General features: G+C 45.4%; 1 protein-coding gene and 1 long non-coding RNA gene across 4 annotated transcripts in view; both read left to right on the top strand.

Annotated features, from left to right (window-relative positions):
* LOC149347988 (receptor-type guanylate cyclase Gyc76C-like) overlaps positions 1-16201 on the top strand; it is a 321612-nt gene that overhangs the window by 209197 nt on the left and 96214 nt on the right. The window lies entirely within an intron of this gene.
* LOC149347989 (uncharacterized) lies at positions 5876-8433 on the top strand. The gene is made up of 2 exons (XR_016292708.1): positions 5876-7152; positions 8344-8433. It is a non-coding gene; the product is annotated as an uncharacterized LOC149347989 (long non-coding RNA).

Below are 16201 nucleotides of genomic sequence, written 5' to 3'. Positions count from 1 at the left end.
GCGGAAGAGTGATTGTTGCCGCAGTGACCGGGCGTGCCGGCTCTTAATTCCCGCAGTGAGATTGCAAGCTCCCATCAGCTGCACCGGTCTGCTTCCGTATGTCGGCAGTTGCTGCAGTGTGATTATTCATGGTCGCCGGGTATTTTCTGAACAAAAATAAATATAATCACGCATCGCCCTTGGAGCACATTTGCCATCGATAGCAGCAAGGTGAGTTCACACTGGCGAGTCGCGGAGGTCGCGCGACAGGCTTAAATCGATTTATTACGCTCCCTCCCCGCTTTACATGTGCTTCGCAAACCGTAACTAATTGACCGAAATCGGTCGCCTAGAATACTAGCGCGACGATTGCAACTCGCCAGTGTGAACTTGCCTTGACGCTGCCTTCGCCGGTTTTCGAGCCAAGCGCTCCTTCCAAATTGTTCTCGGCAGACTCGTAGCAATCACTGCCTTTAAACAGATTTTTCCGCGCACTTAAGACGTCTGCGCAGTACTTTGATTCTGCGTAATGTGTAAAAAAAGAGGACAGCCGTCGAATCAGCTGATTTTTTTTCTGGCTGCCATGTTTACGATGGCTGAATATGTGCGTGGAGGGATAAGGCTGAATCGGTTGAATCAGGCGGCAGCTCACGCCGCCTAGCCGCCGCCATAGCCGCCGCTACCGACGCTTTTCCAGCGTCAGCGCACCCTCGCGGCAGCAAAAGTGACTGAAGAGCAAACTTAATTGCAAAATTGAGGACGCTTCTTCTTTTGCTTCATGTCGTTCAGTTTGAAACGTAGTTTGTTAGCGAAATAAAACATTCTTCAAATTATTAACGGCGTGTTTACAGCAAAACTTTAGTATACGGTCCCTTATTGCGCAACTAAATGCTTCCTGGGTGGAACCCTACTATTAGACACCACAACCTCGCTGCTAATTGGTTGATTCCGCGGTCAACAACTCGCGGTGTCGTCATTTTGACGTCAGAGTCTCAAAATTGAGACGATTTCTCGTAATAGCGCCCCTGGTTCCCCTCGGTGACTCACGCGTGCCGCCACCAAACTTCAAAAAGCTTGAAGAAATAAAAATTCACAAGCGAGCGCTTTGCTGCCAAACGTCCAAACGAAATGACCACAAGCTATGGATTGGGATTGGCTTGGAACGCACGTGGGAGCGAGAGCGGATGCCTACGTTTATGCGTAAAGCGGTGGATAAACACACGTTTAGTTTCAGAAAATTTCTTTGAAGCTTAGTGTTGACAACAGCGCCAAGAATAATTTTTATCAATTTTTTTACACTTCAATTTATTAATGAGCAAAACATCGTATTTTACGCGACAGCTAAGATGGAATGGCATGGCTACTTTTAACTACTTTCAGCTCAAGTTTTGGCTCCTTTTAAAATGTTCCCAACGGCAACCCTGCCCGCGAGTCATGCCGCGAGTACAGTTCACTGTACCGCGAGTGCTCGCGCTTGTTTTTCTTTTGTGGTGTGGAGGTGTTGGTCGTACTGCCTGTCTGCTGTCCCTTTGTGCGGCTGTTGCGGTTCTCGTCTTTCACCGCAAAGCTTCTGCATTTCGCCATGAATGCAAAGCAACGCAAGTACCGTATCGTTGAAAAATAATACCGTGAGATCTTGCAAGATCTCGGTATTTCACAACGGCCGGTCGCATCTACGTCTTCAAGCTTGGATCAAGGCGGCAGGAAACGATCGCACTCCGAAACATCAGTCGACGTACGCACCCCCCAACTCTTGCTACCGTCCGAAGCAACCACGCGACGCAGAAGCGAAATGCGCGCTGAAGACGCGTGATTGAAATCTATGACCGTAATCAATATGAAGACGATTAACCGATAGCGATTAATACGTCCCTATCGAAAAATCTCGTATATATGTGTCATATGTGTCTGATTCATACGAGATTATGGAATATCTCGTATGTGTCATACGGTATGTGTCTGGTTTACAATTTTTGGGAAAGGAAAGGGAAGGGCTGGGGTGGAATTATAAGGCAATTAACAATAAAATAGCTTCCATTGAAGTTAGTAAACTAAAGAAAGTAAAAAAAAAATTCGGACGCGAAAAAAAAAAACTACGCGCCGTTCCGGATTCGAACCACCGACCTAGAGATCTACAGCTCACTACACTACCCACTACACCACTGCTGGCATGGTAAAAACTGCTTTACATTTCGATGACAAGACTTATGCTATGCTTCCCACTACTTTAGAATTCGACGGTTAGGTGCGAGGACAAATGTTTATTTTTAAGGTATAAGGAGCTGAACTACAGCCGATTGCACTTCCACTGATATTGTGGATCTTGATGTGCTCTGTGATAAGCACTGAAAGATCTGATATTTGTATGTATTTTAATTTTCACAGCGCCTGCACCATTGATCGTTGTCGGAGCTCTTGCATGAAAATACCTGGCGTTATTAGCTCAACTAAGCCCAGAAGGCAACATTTGCCTTCTGGCTGAACGTTTGTCCAAGCACATTGGAAACGCCTAACGTCATACTGTTTGGATAGGCGCGGTTTACAACAGGAGGGCACAAGCAGAGAATCAAGGAGAAAAATATTTGAAACAGGCCAAGAGTTTTTTTTATGCGTTGGTTGGGCACTTGTTAATCGCTTGTTCATCCCTTTTTTTCCGCGTGTTTCAAACAGCAAGGCCCACTCTATGAGAGGCACTCATCAGCGGCTGTGTGTTTCGCACGAGATTGATGTAAGCTGATACGGTGCATATCGGAGCTCTTGTGTACGCACGAGTGTCGCGTGTCAGTTAAGGTATGCCACATATGTAATCCATACAAGTCACCTTTCCGTAGCGCGTGAACTACTATATATGCAGCAGATGTGTTCATCTGTGACATTTGTGACGCGTATGAGCTCGTACGCAGCCTATGCGCGTTCATACGAGACACATTAATTTGTGACACACATGAACTCGTATGAAGTATATGTGCTGATACGAGGCGCATTTGTCGACACATATGGCTCATATGGTGCCCATATGAGTCAAACGAGGCACATATGAACTCGTATGAAGCCTATATGTGTTCATATGAGGCACATATACTGACACATATAACTCATATGGGCTGCATACGAGGCAAAGGGAGAGAACGAGTACCGTGGAGGCGCAATGCCTTCGTATTCTTCCAATTCGAGTTCCCGCAGACGATGTAACGTTTTTTTCTTAAGATATATGTATAAGCGCATGGTCAGCGCTGTCCTATCATGGAGCAAACGCACGTTATTGTTTACCCATTCCTGCTTTAATGGAGTGCTCGACACGTTGCGCCATGCATATATGTTTTGGTGCTGTTCTGCAGGTATACCGCATTAACTGCGACGCCCAAGCACATCAAAGTACAGCGTATTTAACGTTAGAGTCGAGAAGTTATTTTTATAAAATGCTATTTATAGTTTTTGAAATTCAGGCCTGAAAATCGGTGCTGCATGTATGTTTCTCCGACTCGCATTCTTTCATTGCACGACTGGACTTTTTACATTTACACAGAACGAAGACCACAACCTTAAAGGGGGAAATAATCGCATGCATGCATGCAACTTTGCATATTTTAGTTTAAAAAACTGAGATTTAAAAAATCTCACAGGAGGTTATGCGGGTTTTTACGAAGATATCATTATCTACGCCCCGAACTATATATGCTTATAAATAATTAACAATGTGCGAGCTATATATATATATATATCGCGCCTATCGCCGCAATTGAGAAAACTAAGAAGTCACAATAGCAACTGCATGATGCTCCATAGCAGTCGGCACTTCAAAGTTGCGTTGCCTATTGCAGGAATTGGCCAGCTTCTAAATATGGCAAAGTCAATGCAGGGGAAACATTCGAGAAAGTGGTCCAATACTGCCAACTTCTAAAAATGGCTGAGCCAAGGCGGGTGAAACGTCCGAGAAATTGGTCCAATACTACCAACTTCTAAAAATGGCTGAGCCAAGGCGGGTGAAACGTCCGAGAAATTGGTCCAATACTACCAACTTCTAAAAATGGCTGAGCCAAGGCGGGTGAAACGTCCGAGAAATTGGTCCAATACTACCAACTTCTAAAAATGGCTGAGCCAAGGCTGGGAGAACGTCTGAGAAACTGGTCCAATACCGCCAACTTCTAAAAATGGCTGAGCCAAGGCTGGGAGAACAGAGGCAACGCGGGGCCTTCACAGGGCTGTCGTTTGCCAACTCAGATCCTACATTGGACCGATGTCATGTGCTGCTTGGGCTCTGGCAGAAATTTCGAGTCTGACATGGTAGTCCTTTTTTGTTCTTGGTTGTGTCGCGGATGCATTCAAGTAAGGCGGCATTCACAGTGTTGTGACGCATGTAGAAAGCATGGCTATGAGGCATTTTGAATGCAGCATTTGTCCTTAAGAGCTGATCTCTTGAGTGCTTTCCCGCTTTCGAATACCTGTAGTTTAATACTGACTGTATAGCATTTGTCAGATGTCCCCACTCCGTTGGGTTCTGTGTTGCGCTTTGCAGTGTGGCCCTTAGCTCATACAAAATTCCGGTCGACAGTCCATAGACTACGCCGGAAGTGACTGTGGAGTAGCTCCGAAAGCTCTTAATAGGTCGCAGGTTCACGACATACTCCTGAGATTCGAAGCTTCAGGTGACCAGTGAGTTCTCTCAAAATCATGCCCCGTTTGTTTCACGCCATTAACCAAATGCTGTACTTGCCATGTAAAGTCAGATGGAGGCTACAGAATGTCTGTATAGAGTTCCAGTAGCGATTTGTTTCTCAGGAATTGCTGTTTCCGCGCTGTGCCTGATCTTAACCCTAGTCTCTGACGAACCAATCAGCTTTTCTCCCAAAACCTCGCTGTAAGCGCCCAGCTTTGCTCTCCTGCCCTACCGTTGATTTGTCCCGAAACTTTTTCATTTCTTTGCGGAAGTTTAATGTCTACTGTGTCGCTGTCAGGCGGTCAGAACTTGTTTTAAAAATGAATAAATCCGATGGCAGAAAAACTGCGCCCATTGTGTTTCGTCGACTGAGAGCATCACGGTATGTGAGAGCACCCATGAAGTGCATCTGAAAGAAAGACGTAAAAACAAAAAAGAGGCAATAACAAGAGGGAATAGAACGAAAGAAATGAAGAAAAAATGAAATTAGAACGAGTAGTACGAAGGATGCATGAGAAAAAAAGAGAGGGAAAGAAAAGAAGAATTGGAGGAAAGAAAGGGAAGATGGAACGGGAAAGTTTGAAAGGGAGGAATAAATGAAGCATTGGGAGAGAAAGAAGGGAAGAAATAAAGAACAAAGGGGAAATGAGAAACGAATCCACTGTGAGACAAAAAAATATTCAAGGGGCACTTTGACTGTCTAAAGTGCGTAGAAGCGAAAGCGTTTTTCCCACCACTTTCACTGCCTCTGTGGCACTGGTGACGTCACCACTTGATGACGTCACATATAATTAATGATTAATTACTAAGTAATGACAAACTACTAATTAATGGCTAATTACTTATTAATGACTAAATACTAACAGTTCAATGCCAATGTAAAGTTGTTTGCAATAGCCTTCACTCAAGTAAAATGTGCGAAATTTTCGCAGCTTGTTAGGGCGTAAAAGTTTCGTAACAGTGTTGTCTGATTGGAAAGCTCCGGATTGTATTCCGCACTGATAAGACTAAAAAATCCTCCTTAAAAGTCCACCTTCTGAAAACTTGCGCCCTAATGCATAGTACGTGGCGCCCGCAACTTCGGAGTACCACAGCACTCCTTGAGGTTATTGCAGGCTACTGGAGGAGTTAGGCTTGCGGATTCCGCCGGAAATTGTTCCACCGTAGCGACACTTAAGGCGGCGGTACCACGCTAGCGGCGGTCAGCAGCCGTTTTTCGTCATGTTTGTGTGGGCGGTGTGGCTCATCCGTTTGCGCTAGAAAAATGATATTGAGCGCATTGTAAAGATAATTGTATCTTCTTTGCGATGGTATGTGTCGCTAAAAGCTATTCACGTTAGTATGATAGCAGTGAGCAAAAGAGCGAGGGGCATAAAACGATATTTTTGCTCGACTTGCCTGCGTTGGATTTGCTGTTGACGAAAACTACTGCTCCGAAAAGAAAACTGCTTCTGCAGCTTTTAGATTAAGTGTGACTCGAGGACCTTACAGGCAATTTATTGAGTTATATTGGGTGGTTATTTAGAACTGGTGCCATAAAAAAGTGTGAAATTTAAAAGAATGGCGCATTAATAACTCCTAGTCCAGTTCATAAATCACAAACATATTTAGCAGGATTGTAGATAGTACCCATGTTGTTAATTCTTGAAAATTTCATTGAGCTACATGTCATAATTTTTTATTTTTCATTGTTCAAAGTTGGTCGTAACCTAGAAACTGCGCTTTTTTGATCTGAGTTTTAGAAGCAAGTAAACGTCGTATAGGGAACAAATTTTGCACGCGAAATATTTAGGAAATATTCAAGGACCTGCTCAAGTCCGAATTTCGCTATGACAAACAGAACGGTATTACTGCGCCATTCAATTGCGCTATTTTTTGGTGCGCCGTAACCTCCGCAAAATACATCCAGCGCGAAAGATCACTGTTATATTCCAGGCTTTTTTGACAGGAACTGAAGTCGCTGGTCTTAAACTACCAGTGATGTAAATTTCGGTATGATAAACGACTCATGTTAGCTCGCACTCGCCCCGTTTGTTGGTCGACGGGGCTGCTGCATTTGAATCTCGCGGGCGTTTTGACTCAACAATGGAGTTCCGCCGGTCAACGACAGTGGCGCTGTCAAACATTTTGAAGCAAGACGTACGAGACAGTAACTATTGGGGTTTACTGAAACGTGTGCGCAGCGCCTCCCCTGTGTGTGTGACGCCCGCAACTCTCGCCCCGGTACTCTGTACCGGTACGGACGACTGACTACGCTGAAGCCTGTCCTGCCTTTCGGTCGCTTCTTCGGCTGCTCCGCAGGCTGTCATCGGTGTATCGTGCTGTTTTGCTTGTTGGTGTTTTTTTTTACTGTGCTTTTGTATTTATGTGCAGCGCCGTTTTTTATCACGTTATCTTGCCAGTTTTTTTTGTGTGTAAAAGTGTCAAATGGGGAATCGGCGGCGATACCTTCAACGCAAAAGGTCGACGATCACAAAGCTTCGTACGCGCATGGCTGATGTCAGGGCCAAACGCAGGTGAGCCATTCGGACCGCAATTTTGTTATTAGTATGTGCATTGAAGTCCCAACTGTACCTGTGTCGCGTGCGTGAGCTACCTCGTATACTATAGTGTGTGTTATCGAGTGCGGTTTTTCATGAACGCGTGTGCAAGATTACCAGTGTCACGGCACTGTGACATTTCGTAAGGCGCCTAGTCGTTTGCTCTTTTGCAACAATATAGTTTTTCTTTCCGCCCTCCTGTTATGGCCTCGTAGGTGAGTATATGTGAGGTAAAATCATTATAGAGGGTATTTTTGCTATAAACTTATCACTTGTTTCATACAAATGCTTGAAAGCTACACAGCCCTCGTTGAGTTGGGTGTTTTCCTTAGCTGAAAAGGCGCTGAAGCACATTTGTGGATGAATGCACTCTAAATATGCTTGTAATTGATTTTCAAATGTAACCGTTGAGATCCCTGCTATATGAAACATGAAACAGTGTGTTTTCATTTCTTTCCGCTTTATATTTTCAAAAATGTGGGGCTTTTATATGTCCGTTGCAACGGCACTGTTGAGTTGTTTCTTTTTCCCAAGTATAGCTTAGTTGGACATGCTGTACTTCTTATGCCTGCTCCTTTCTTCTGTTCTATAGCTGCGTCTTTTCTTTTGCTACTAGCCCGCTTGTGGCGTTCACTTTCCTTGGAAGCACAGTATCAATATACACTTTCAAGGGATATTCAACCTCACAGCTCACATTTTTCTGCTTGTGTGTAATGGATACAGCCTTCTGCTGGTAAGCTTTTTCTTCGTGAACTGCTGGTGACATCAAAACAAGCAGTGTATCATTGTTCCAGCAGCTTTGTATCACCCTGTATGGCGTAAGCAGAATATGTTTCTATCGTGCTCAGCAGTCTTTTATCCTAACATATCTGCTCTCATTGTTACAGTGGCAGCAAATTACTTAGATGTATGTAAGGACTTTTCAGTCCACTTGCTATGTTTATGCACATATTTTCTTTCCTTTTCCGTTACTGCCCTCACATTTTTGTATGACGGGAGGTAAGCATATGTGTTTGTGTGTTACTGAAACACTAAGTCAATGGAAAGTAACTGCAATGGTTGAGCAGTAAAGAACAAGCTAATACCCACTTTTGAGCACTGACATTTCCTGTCACTTCCTGAAAATAGACTCACATATGACATTGGTATGGTCTTGTTTGCTTGCAGGCTGCCACCATGATGTGTGGGGGAGTTGTGCAAGGCATCTGAACGTGCTTAGCAGATGTTGCAATAAAATGGTCCTGTTTTTATAAGGAACATGCGTTTGTCTTTTGAAAATGCACATCAATGGAAGTGAATGAAGCCTTCTGCTTCTGCCTCTACCAGTGGCGAAGTGCATGTGTGGACAGTGCGATTTCACTAGCATTGTAGTGGCAAAGCATGCCCCCAAAATTATATGTCAATCACACACTGCAAGAAAAAAAGAATGCACGGATAACATTCTTGAAAGGTATATGGGAGCGTAGCTGGTGATATGCATGCGCGCAATGCAGCAAAAACAATGCCAGCATCTCTTGCCATTGTTTGCACTGCATGAAATACCAGTACTTTCCCTCAGCGGTGTGCAAACCACGGATACCGAAATCGTTAGAAATGCAATCAGTTGTCAGTCTCGGCTACAGGGTATTATGATTCAAAACTAGCTCTTGTAAATGGCGGTTTCCGGAAGAGCTGCTCCACAATAGTACAGCGACATTTGCTGCGCATGGCGCTGCACGATTGCGCGTGTAGTGTCTAGATAGGAGTAGGTGAGTTGCATAAATATGGAAGTCTGCTATGGTGGGCTTGCTGCTCGCACCGCTGGCACTTGCCACGTGCCAGCGCAAGTGCCAATCTGCTCGCGGGTGCTCAAAAGCGGTGGTGTCCCTCATTGTTAGTCATGGCTGGAATTCCGCTCCGGTCAAGAATGGAGAAAATTGTGCTGCGGGCGTGCGGGGCAGCTTGGTGTATGCGAGTGAGAGGGGAGCTTGTGGAGCGGGCGAGCGTAGTGTATGTGTGTGTGAGAGAGAGAGAGCGCGGTCGCCCTCTCCCGAAGTGCGCGCCTCACGTGTCAGGTCGCCGGCAACTTTCGCGGTCCTTCCCACTGGCTGTATCGCCTCGCGTAATGGAAATACAAGCAGGAGGGAAGGTTTTCCCTCTCTCTCTACCCTTTGTTTTCCCCTTCACTGTCATCTCGCTTTCCATTTCCATCCCCCAGCCCCAGCTCAGGTGCTTCTAGACATGATAGCAGATGCCGGCGCTGGCAAGAATCCTTTTACCTTCTTTTTTTTTTATTTACAATAAAAGCCACTTACTACTACTACTCAGGATAGTTCCGTGAACACGAGGGGCCGAGAGCTTCTGGTGAAATTTATTGGAAACCGGTATGAAGTCCTTTGGCTGGGTGGTCTGTGGATGACATTGGTGAAAACATTTTGTCTAAGAGCTATTTTTCAGCAGATTTCGAAGCCCTCTCAGCAAAACCATCAAGGACTTCAGGATAATTCAGCAAGGTTATGTGGGAAGCAGGTTTTACATCGCGAATTGTTTTTTGACCTGGTTTACAAAGCGGGGAACATAATATGACGTTAGTGTCGATTCGTATTCACAAATTAGAAGAAAGACCATAAATATTTTCAAAATGGTGCTCGTCTACCTGATAAACATTTACGACCAGATTTTCATTAGCGTGGTTATGAAAAAACCCTAATTGGAAGGGTCCGGAACTCTACATTTTACCAGATCTGACGAACGCTTCAGCCTCTTGCTCAGGACGGTTCCTCATGCTTGTTTACAAAAAAGCATACAGCAGCAGCATGCTTGCATTGTCTTCGCATTCCGGCCTTGAAATAGCATTTGCCACAGCGGTTGCTTTTGTGTGCATGGTCATGAAACGTGAAAAAAATCTGCCATCATTTACACACACATCTATTTTCCTCAATATTTCATGACATTCTAAGATATTACGGGAGTAGGCATTGCTCTGGCTGAATGTAACTTCTAAGTCAAAATGTTTGCTTGCACATGAATGAGCACATATAGCGATGGCTCTGCAAATAAAGTGTTCCCGCATGCGCGGTAATCTCTTCAGCTTCGCATATCTGTTTAGAGGCACTTTATGTTCGCATAAAGATTGTGTTTATTATTATTAGCGCAAAACGTAACAAAACCCCATTGTATTGGCCTCGAATTTCAAGTTGATTCACTCAGGACACACACTTTCTGTCACTTCCCCATGGAGGTAGTTTTCATTGACAATCTGCTCCACTGAGTGCACGTGATCAATTAGCAATTTTCGCTCCTTCAAGTTGACAGAAAAAAAATGTTTTCACTATTTTCTGGGACACACATCTTAGGCTCTACATTTTTCTCACCTGAAAAAGAAAAAAAACGCGACTGCGCATACAGATTTGCAGGCAGGCCAACACGTGCAAAGAAAACTGGCTTCCTTCAAGACACACGTCATCAACGCACGTGCTTCTGGTCCGAAGGGCAAAACATGCGCCGTACCGAGAAGGCTCACACTGGGAGAAGAAGGCTGCCAGGCGTTTCGAATCAGGGAACAAAGCTGGTGGGGGAGTGCTCGGCACCTGAAAAACCGGTTCAGAACCGAAATTCGACGATTTTGCCCATCGGGGCACACCTTTTTGACGTCACACTGTTTACATCAGGGAGAGGTCTATTATGAGGCACCGGCCGGATACACTGGCGCCCGGAGCGCGCTCCTGCCACCCGGCCTAAGTCATTCAGCGCAAGCGTTTCCCCTCTTCTATCCTGTGAGGGCCGGCGAGGCGTCTCGAATCGGGGTAAAAAGGCGGCGAAGGAGCCCTCGGGACCAACAACACCGGCTCAGAACCAAAAGTTGTCAGTTCTGCCAACGGGGCCACAACTTTTGACGTCACGCTGTTTACAATAGGGAGGGGGTTTCACAGTTCTGCGAAGCTGATGTTTTGCGAAGGCGATTGACATGTGGCCGTTCCAATCCAAGGTTCTTCTGCAGCCAAGGCCAGGCTAGAAAGAGGAGACAGACCTGTGTGCCTCTGCTGCGGGGAGTGGGTACAACTTGTCAGGGCGCACCCGCCCTGGGCGCAGTGGGGTTTGTAATAAAAATCTTTAGCGCGGCACCCAACCCTTGCTCTCACCGTCGTGGTGAAGCGGTGCGTTCCGCGTTTCTTTCCAGGAACGACGCTTGCTCCGTCAACAACTGCGGGGGGTGGGGGGAACGTACACTGCCAGTAGCCTTTATGCGCTCGCAGTTACATGCGTGGTCCTGACAGTCAACAGACTCGAGCGACAAGACGCGGTCAGGTTCGCCAGCGTAGCCTTGTAAAGTGCACCGGGGAAGGCGTGTCCACAGATGACTCACCCCTTTCATTTCTGCCTATTGAAGCCAGCACTGCCCGTTACTGCTCTGGAGACCACCTGCACCCACAATTATAAATGCATTTTCGCAGAAAACATTCAAGGGCGTTCAGGCAACCCTGCAAACGCGTTTCTGAAGAACGGCAGATTGGGCTACTTGGAGTTGATACATAGGGATTGAGTGGACAACAGCCCTGCCAGACACTGACACAGAATAAGAACATTATATTTAGTTGCTCATTACCAAAAAAAAGTTCGCACTAAGAACCAGAATAAAAAATAAAACTTTATTTACAGCGGAGCACGGCTGCTGAGGCTACACACTCGCCGATATCACAAAACGATATCACAAAAGCAGGAACGTTGCCTCGTGTGGCAACAAAATGCAGTTCCAATGAATGGATGGAAATGCTATGCTAAGGCCACAGTAGGGAGAAACCCGACGCGATTGTAATGAGTACTTATTAGCTCTTGCCAGCTATGTCCCGCAGTCTCCAGTGGAAGTTTCGCAGCCAGTGTTTCCTTTTCGTTTTTCGAACCTTGGTGGTGGTAGTAGTTTATTTGACAATAAAAAGTGAACGAAAAGAATGTTGCCGGCTGCGGCCCTAAGCGCTTTCGGGATTTTTGTTATCATACACGGATGCGCGGGCGGAAAAAAAGAAAATCAGCATTACTTGCAACGTATCTCAACGTCACAGACTACCTCTCCGCAGCTACTGACCCAACGACTTGAACGCAATATGTTTGTACCATTCTGATATGCCTTATTCTGCCCATTTTCTCTTATTTACTGTTACCATATCAGCTGTCTCTTAGAATTCTACATAGCACTGGCAGTGTGTGAGTAAAAAATAAAAACACTCGCCATGCTTCGAAATCTCGGGTTGATGTTTCACTGCTGGTGTTTTTCCTGGAATTGCGAAATAAACGTTTGTGTGGTGAACGGGAATCAATAGCACACAAGCTACGCGCCACGCGCCTTTGACCGCAGAAAAGGCTGTGACAACACGCATGGCAACAACCCTTTGAAACCAAGAGGTCATCTACTATTCCGCTGCATCCATTTCGACATCATCCATAGTTTTACGAAGGCCATAGCCCATAGATGTCTTGTGGCCCTTTGTTATGGATGCCAGTGGAACCTACGAAGCTTTATTTTGTAATATTGCTTGCCGTGGCTGCCGCTGCTAGTCATCAAAATATTTGTCAGGGTCGTGAGAAAAGAATAACTATAAAACAACGTGTACAACTCTGGAAAAAATGGAAACAAAATATAATTTCTGTAAATGTCACAGATATAGAGACTTCGTGTTCAGGAAAGTAAAAACAGCGCTAAATTCTACACAAAACACACAGAAAGACGGACAGGACGGGCGCTGACTCCAACTGAACACAATGTCACATCAACTAGCCCCGCAAAAGGTCACATACGAAATAGTGCCTCCTAAAAAAGAATCGCCAGGCACCACGGCAGGGCCGCCAAGGGGTGGGTAGGGACGAAAGAAGCAGTACCCGTGTGCCAAACACGTTCGAGCGCGGTCGTCATTGTCATGGCGTTTATCCCCCTCCGTGACTAACCGCCTCCTTCTGCCACAACGCGAGGGAGAGGAGGTCAAGGTAACGCAGAGAGGAGGACCAGACAGTCTCGGAGGAGCGCTTTTTCGCTTCCACGGACAAGTGGAGCCGCCCTGGTGGTTCAACTAACGTCTTGTCCAAGATGGCCGCCGTGGTACCCCCGCCTTAAATGCTAAATAAGGTCCACATATCAGGCACATACCCTAGACCTGACTGACCTACATAGCTGTAAATGCTGTCACATATAACTGGCAATAGTCTCCTCCTGCTGTCACCATCCGGAATCCAAAACTGAGTCCTGGAGGAATTTTAAACCTCCTTTCTACGTGACTGTTTTCCGCACACCACATACATGTGGTGTGCGGGGTGATGTAGAACATTGTATACAGCGCTCCTTGTTTTAAGCCCACTTCATTTCAGCACTGCTGTGCATATATCTTCTATGTTTGGCGTAGCAGTCTGCCGAGGCGGAATCACGGAATCAGCGCCACGATTGTGCGTTAGGCTTAGCTCCCCTTTGTTCTTGTCGCTGCCGTCGCCTCGAGCTCAGTTAGAAAAAACCGAACCAGCGGGGAAACTTTCATGCCCTGATGAGTCTGTTCTAGCCGCTGTAATTATTCATAGCGCTTGCTTTTTTTGGTGCATGCGTATGGGTTCACGTGTTTTCCGCAGCGCTTTTTGTGCGTGGAGCTTTACAGATCGGGCGCCATTCCGCCGCCAACCTACGTTGTAGTTGCCTGCCTACTGACTTCTATCTATAGCTATCGCGGGCTGTAGGGCAATGAGGACGAAATGAAAAAAAAAAGAACTAAAACAAAAAGTTCGCACTCATATTTCTGCCATCGCGGTAGGTGCGTTCATTTTCCCTTTTGAAACGCATTGACGTCATCGCGTTGCGCACGTACGCACACACGGAATAGTCGAGGAACCCAGCGAATAACATTCTATTTTAAATGCATGAAAAAGTGTGGAATGGCACAGCGCAGGTTATTGTTTCTGAACTGGAATGCGCATATCTGTGTTTATATGAGTGCGGTCGCTGGAGTGTACTCTCTAAACAAAAAATTGCGAGGACACTTTGGCAACTAAAGTTTAAGAGGCGAAAGCCGAGGACACTATGCCATGACGACTTCCGGTGGATGTGACGTCACACCGTTCCCGTGGGTATGTCGATACTCAGATTATACATCTTGCGGGAATCTTAAGAGTTAATTACGCTTAATTACACATTTTCCATCTAATTTGACACAAATCCGACGTTTTTCTGACCATTCTGTGACAATTTTCAATATGCCGTGACTACTGCCGGTGGATGTGACGTCACACCGTTCCCGTGGCTATATCGACGTCCGCGTTACTTCGACATACTTTCGACATTTTTGCCTATAATTAATTAACTAATCATTCTACAGCCATCAAACTTGGCTTCTAGGTTCATTTTTTCCTCCTCTATCTGAAGCAACCATTGGTTTTCTTTATCTTTTTTAGTTCCCGAATTAAACGCGTGTGACACGATTTGTTAACAGACGACAGTATGAGCCATTAAATGCTTTCGCCTTAAAATACGCCTATATGGGAGTAAAAAGGGTGTATGGTGTCCTCTAGCGCTCTAGAGGACAGCTTACTCTCTGTTCACTCCTTTTTGTTCGGAGTACCTGTGTCAAAAAACTCCCGTTCCCTGTTGTTCTTCGGTCGCGGGTCTCCCTGTCCGTCTGTTCTTCTTTCTTCCGACGATAACGACCTTGCCCGCGCAGATAAGCTGCTCCGTAAATATGCTCCCGGACAAATATCGAGTCCGAGAAGAGGCGCGCCAGAGTCAACAGAGCAAGCGGCGGAAAGCGGCTCGGCGTGTGACGAGGAGTTCCTCCCGTTGGCACTCCTTCGGGCTGGCGAGGCAGACTCGTTGGTTTCTGGAGTCGCGGAGGCCATTGTTGTGATTTCTTCGGGAAGTCCCTCCTTCCCGACTTCGGAGAGGAGGCAGGCAGGGGCAGCAGTGCGTGTGTTCCAATTATCTCGCTCCTCCGAGGTGTCACGCACGCCACGAGGTGGCGCGAGCGAGCTGCCTGCTTGCTCGCCGTCTCTCTGACAATGGGGGAACCGGAGTTGTCTTTTTTTCCTCTGCTCTCTGTTGGCGCGTGCTCGTGTTGACCGACGAGTTGGTTTCCTCCTCGTCAGCGCGTGCTTTATGTTCAGCGTTGCTCTGTAGTTCCCTGCAGTGCTTTGTTTATTCCCTTACAAAATTTTTTTAGACAGCATACAGACTGTTAATAGACTTCTGTGACAGTCTGTAGAATGCTAACAGACGTCTGTCTATAAAGTCTAGACTCTTTATAGACAAATCCTAAACAACAACCTATAGGCAATACAAATGCTTTAGACAATCTATAGATTTATGGCCGTACACTCTCGGTATACTTTTGTGTATAGTCAAGCTATAGACTCTCTATAGCATTTGTATTGCCTATAGACTGTTCTCTATTACTTCTCTGTAAAGTCTATAAACTTTATAGACAGAAGTGTATTAACAGTCTATCCACTGTTAATAGACTTCTGTGACAGTCTCCGGACTGTTAATGAACTTCTGTCTATAAAGTCTATAGACTCCTTATAGACAAGTAATACAGAACAGTATATAGGCAATACAAATACCATAGACAATCTATTAATTTATGCTGATACACTTTCAGTAGAGTTTTGTGTATAGTCAATTTATAGATTTATGGTAATACACTTTTATTAAACCTTTGTCTATAGACAGTCTATAGACTATGAATAGACAAAAAGAAATATCTATAGGAAGGCAAGAAAGCCTATAAAAAGTCTATAGACTGTCTGTAGACCATTTTTATAAGAATTAGGGTTCTGGCTCGGTGTGTTGGTTCCATGAGCTGACGATTTCGTACTTATTTTTTTATATTGAATTCCGTGGGATAACTTGTGTATGGTACGAAGGATGTGAAGGCACAGAATAAGGCGAGACATAAAAGCTCATCCTGGTGAGCTGTTTGCGTTGTATGGAAACCATATTGATTGATTGATTGATTGATTGATTGATTGATTGATTGATTGATTGATTGATTGATATGAAACGTACACGTAGCCGGTACGG

The sequence above is a fragment of the Amblyomma mixtum genome, chromosome 4 (assembly GCF_055824585.1).
Source record: "Amblyomma mixtum isolate Tamu chromosome 4, ASM5582458v1, whole genome shotgun sequence".
NCBI lineage: Eukaryota > Metazoa > Arthropoda > Arachnida > Ixodida > Ixodidae > Amblyomma > Amblyomma mixtum.
This window is presented reverse-complemented; position numbering and strand designations above follow the sequence as displayed.